Source organism: Lupinus angustifolius, chromosome LG03 (genome assembly GCF_001865875.1).
Source record: "Lupinus angustifolius cultivar Tanjil chromosome LG03, LupAngTanjil_v1.0, whole genome shotgun sequence".
Lineage (NCBI taxonomy): Eukaryota > Viridiplantae > Streptophyta > Magnoliopsida > Fabales > Fabaceae > Lupinus > Lupinus angustifolius.
The window spans coordinates 5,891,102-5,896,806 of NC_032011.1; positions in this window are offsets into that span (position 1 = coordinate 5,891,102).

Here is a 5,705-nt window from a genome sequence, read left to right on the forward strand (position 1 = left end):
ATATTTTTAGCTAATAAATGATTTGACATTTTACAACTAAAATAGAATAGCAATCTTAGGAAAATGACTAATTCAAATATTAGTACAATTCCAATCAAAGTTATTTCCGATTCCTTAATTTTAGATCATGTTCATTATAAATATAAATTTATTACCATTTATTGTTTAATTGTATAATAGGTAATATGAAATATTTATAAATCATAACAAATATATATTCCTTAATGTTAAAACTCATTATGAACATAATTTGTTTATAATTTAGATTTGATTCTAATATTGCAATGTTACTGTTATAGTATACAAATAGTGACGATAAGAAATATAATAAAAAAGAATAATAATAATTTTCTATTATTTATTTTTGTTAGTAGTTATTAAGAGTAATAACAATAGTAACAATTTTTGAATTTTATTTTTTTGTAGTTATTTTAGAATCAAATAATAATAATACGTTTTTTTAAGATATTCTTATTTTATAGTCAAATAATAATGAGTTATCAATTTATTGTTGATTTTTAAATTAATATGATAATGATGTGTTGCTCAATACATTATAAGGTCTCATGTCCTTCATCTTTATACAGGAACAATATAAAGTATAATGATGTCTTTTTCTATCTCTTTCCTGCCGGTAAAATCAACCACCACAAATAGAATAATAATCTTAGGAAAATGACTAATTCAAATACTAATACAATTTCAATCAAATTTATTTCTGATTCCTTAATTTTAGACACGGCTCATTATAAATATAAATATTTAATATCATTGACCCTTATTAAAAAAAAATATTTTTGATTAAAATAAAGTCATATATTTAATTTGATTTAATTGTGATAATAAAATTGATTCTTCTACATTCATTATATTAAAAACAATCATAAGATATATAAAGTTGTATGTATTGTAACACATATTTAATTTATATTTGTTTTAATTATTTTTTATTCTTTAATTTAAGTAATGCTCATTATGTATATATTTTTTAGAATTTAGAGTTGATTATAATATTGACATGTTACTATTGCAATATTAAATAGTAACAATAGGAAATATATCTTAAAAACAATATTAACAATGGACAATATAAGTTTTTATTGTATCTATTAGTCAACCAAATATATAGATTATAAAGTGATTAACATTTAGGTAATTACTTATTTTCATATGTAAAATGTTTTTCTTTACCAATTTTCCAGTTCCCGAAGGTAAGAAATTAAAATATTTAGTGATTTAATTATCATTTTTGAATTAAAACATTATTGATTTAAATTATTATTGTTCCAATTTAAAGATTTTATTTATTGTTTAAATTTTTACATAAGACTCTTCGTTGATTATATGTTCAATTAATTGTTGCATATGTAACAACGTTTTTTATTTACTTTTCTATTTGGGTACATAACTAGGAATTTTTTTATTTTCCATTTAATGCTACTTTCCATTGCATTTAATATTTTCATTTTCACCATTGAGAATTTACACAATCTTTTATGAAGTTTTCAAAGTAATACATATATTATTTATCAATACTAAGAAGTCATTTAATATTTCCTCATACTCTTCAATGATTAGCCTTGCACTATACATATGGTCGTGTAAAGAATACATCTCAATGTTCAAATTTTACGTGCATTTTAGTTACTCATACCTATGGTTTGCTTCTTGCCTTTTAAAAATTTTGTTGTCTAAAGAGCTTCTATACTTTTCTCATTGTTTTTCACTATTTTGCTTCTAATTTGTTATGTTTGCTTTTTAATTATCTAATATCATCAAATTCTTATGTTTTCTAAATGTTTAGACCCTTTAGTTCTGTTTTTAACTATTATTTTTTCTCTACAATATATATTAATATCATGCTTTCAAATCTCTATATCACTCTCATGAAGTATAAAAGTAACATGTATGTTATTAATTAATTACTGTCCCGTACAAATGCACGGGTAACTTACTAGTTGTTCTATGAAAAAGTATTCATGTAGGTGGATATTTAGAATTTCTCAATGCTCCCACATATCTTATAACTCGTAACTTTTTTTATCCTCATTCACACTGTCATTTAATTTTTTCTCTTGATGACATTTATCTTTCGAAAAATGTTACACTCGTTATAAATTTCTTATGATTCACCAAATTAATATTACGTAAAAAAGTAGACACAATTTTATAGTTTATTACTTTTATTTAAATATAGTAAATGTACATCTTCGCAAAAACAATATTTGTGGCACGTGTTTTTTATACACAAATTTACTGTGTTAAAGCAATATATCTCTTACTAAGTATTATTTTCTTTGATCGAAAATGACCTTAGAAGGAGCATAGTAGAATCTTGTTAAGTGCCAAAATAATTTAGATGATAATGAATGACAATTGAATATTTTTTGACTCTAAAAGTTTAGATAAATGTAATTCGATCATATTATGCATTGAGTTAAAGATGATCGAATTCTATGATATCAATTTTTATGTCCTTACATATATACCAGTTGAAAATAATATAAATATGAAAGCAAAATATAATTATGAACAAAATCATTAGAGATATACAAACTTAAATGTATCATCAAAGTTGTAATTAATTCAGAGATGATTGATAGTTTTTCAAGCATGGATTACTAACGACATCAATAATAAAAGGTTGAAATTGAAATCTCAAATAAATATTTTCTTACTCATATTAAAGTCTATGGGTATAACTTTTGCATAAAAATACATGTATTAAGTTAAACATTGCTTGACCACCTTGGTGATTCTTTCATGTGGTGATCCTTGCCTTGCCCACCTTTGTTCTGTTTTGGTGCTTAACTTTGTTTCTGTTTTGATGCCTCAGCTTTGGGCTTTTTGGCCCATTTTCCTTTTTCTACTTTCACATTCTTTTTTTTACAGTTTTTCTGTTTTTCAGTTATTCCCTTTTGGGAATACTTGTGTATTAAAGGATGTTCTCTGCTCTATGGCAGATTAAGAAAATAATCAAGAGGTTATTCATTGTTACTCCAACATCTTCTTCTCTTTTCTCATGATTTTCATCATCAAGATGGTATCAGAGCTTTAAGCTCTGATTCGTCTCATCCTCCTCCTCTATTCTCAACTTCTAAATTATCCTTTCTCTTCCTGCATCTCTTTAAAACTTCTGTTCCCCACGAACACGAAATTCATCAAAACCAAACAATGGCGAATCAAATTGCTTCCGTTGATCCTCATAGTAACCCATACTACCTTCATCCAAGTGAGAGCCCGGCTGTAGTTCTAGTCACACCTATCTTGAATGGAAGAAACTATCATTCTTGGGCTCGTGCCTTCAAAATGGCATTGGAATCAAAGAACAAACTTGAATTCATCGACGGATCCATACCCAGACCATCCCGAGAAGACTCAACTTATGGAACATGGACCAGATGCAATACAATGGTACTTTCCTAGATCCAACACTGTACGGAAGGGGGAATAGTAAAGTCCATACTCTGGATGGATAATGCCTCTGAAGTATGGAGAGACTTGCAAGAAAGATACTCACAAGGTGACATGTTCAGAATTGGTTAATTGCAACGAGAATTCTATCATCTAAACCAAGGAAACCAAAGTATATCAGATTATTTTACAGAGTTGAAGACCCTTTGGGAAGAAATAGAGAACTTCAGACCAATAAGGGGATGCAGATGTATGAATCCATGCTCATGTGGAGCAATCCAAGAAGTAAAAACACACAAGGACTCAATGATCAATATGCCTCTGTTCGCTCACAAATTATGCTACTTGATCCCTTACCTACAATTAGTAAGACCTTCTCTTTACTTATGCAACAAGAGAGACAATATGAGACTGCTGCAGGGCCTTCCCTAAGTCTTGAAACACGAATCTTATCTGCTAATTCCCAACAAGAACACCCCTCAAGAAACAACAATACCAATTCCAGAGGAAGAGGAGGTTTCATTCCTAGAGGTAGGAATGGCAGATTTGGCAATAGAGGTAGAGGTCAAGGACAAGGGAATAAATTTTGTACTCATTGTGAGAGGAACAACCATACTGTGGAGACATGCTTTATCAAGCATGGTTATCCACCAGGATACCAATTTAATACTCAATCCAGCAAGATGATCAATAACAGTGTTAGCTACCCACTGGAGAATGAGATAACAAATGAGTCCAATACATCTCATAAAGCAGGATTCACTGATGAACAAATTCAAGGAATCTTGGAACTTTTGAATCAAAGCAAAGGAGAGTCTAAAGAAATTCATAATGTGAATTCTGTTGTTAATACCATCCTGCCTCAGTGCACATGTAATCTTTGTTCTCAATGGCTTCTTGACACAGGTGTCACTGATCACATCACATTTGATGTAAACAACCTTCTCAACAAAAGATCTATAGCTCCATTCGTGATCACCTTGCCTAATGGAGACAGGTTTTCCACAACTACTTGTGGAACTATCAAACTCAGTCACACTCTTATGCTCTACAATGTCCTTCTAGTTCCTCATTTTCATGTTAACTTAATTTCTGTCCATAAACTCATTAAGAGCCTTGACTGTTGTTTAATTTTCTCACAAAAACAATGTCATATTATGCAGATCAATTCAAGGAGGATGATTGGTTCAGCTAGATTGCAGCAAGGCTTATATGTGGTCAACCTCCAACAAAACCAATCATATTTGTCTAATTCTTGTATTTACCAAACCAGTAGTGACAATCATAGTAGGGATAGTTTGTGGCATGAGAGACTTGGACATGTTTCAAATCATGTAATAATGTTGCTTGCTAAAGATTTTCCTTACATATCAATAAAAGATAAGTCCTCTATTCCTTGTGATATTTGTCATCTGTCTAAACAAAAGAGAATTCCTTTTCCCCTTAGTACAACTCACAGCACAAAACCCTTTGACATATTGCATGTAGACATATGGGGACCTTACTCTACTCCCTCTATGTTTGGACAAAAGTATTTCCTAACCTTAGTTGATGACAAAAGTAGATTCACTTAGGTTATTTTCATGAAATCCAAGTCTGAAACCAGACAACACTTAATCAACTTTCTTGCTTACATTGAAAACCAATTTGAAACCAAACTAAAATGTTTGAGAAGTGACAATGAGATGGAGTTTTTGATGCATGATTTCCTTGCATCCAAGGGAATCATCCATCAAAGGACTTGCATAGAGACTCCACAACAAAATGGAGTGGTGGAAAGGAAACATCAACATATCTTGAATGTGGCTAGATCCCTTATCTTCCAATCTCACTTAACCCCTCAATTTTGGAACTTTGCTGTCCTACATGCTATCCATATCATCAATAGATTGCCTACCCCTCTCCTAAAAAATAACAGCCCTTACCAATCCTTATATAACCAATTACCATCAATTTCTCACCTTAGAGTTTTTGGATGTCTAGCATTTGCCAACACCATTACCTCACAAAGAACTAAGTTTAGCCCAAGAGCTAGAAAGACCATTTTTCTTGGATATAGAGAGGGAACCAAAGGTTACATTCTATATGATCTCAATACCCATGATGTTTTTATCTCCACAGATGTCCATTTTTATGAGAACCATTTCCCTTTCCAAACGACTCCACCAGAAGTAACCCCTAATCAGCCTCAAACTCAACTTGACCAAGCACCTCTCCTAACTACAAGTACACCTTTAGTAGACTCTGATAATACTCTTGACCACACTGCCTCCCTTGACCCCATACCAAAC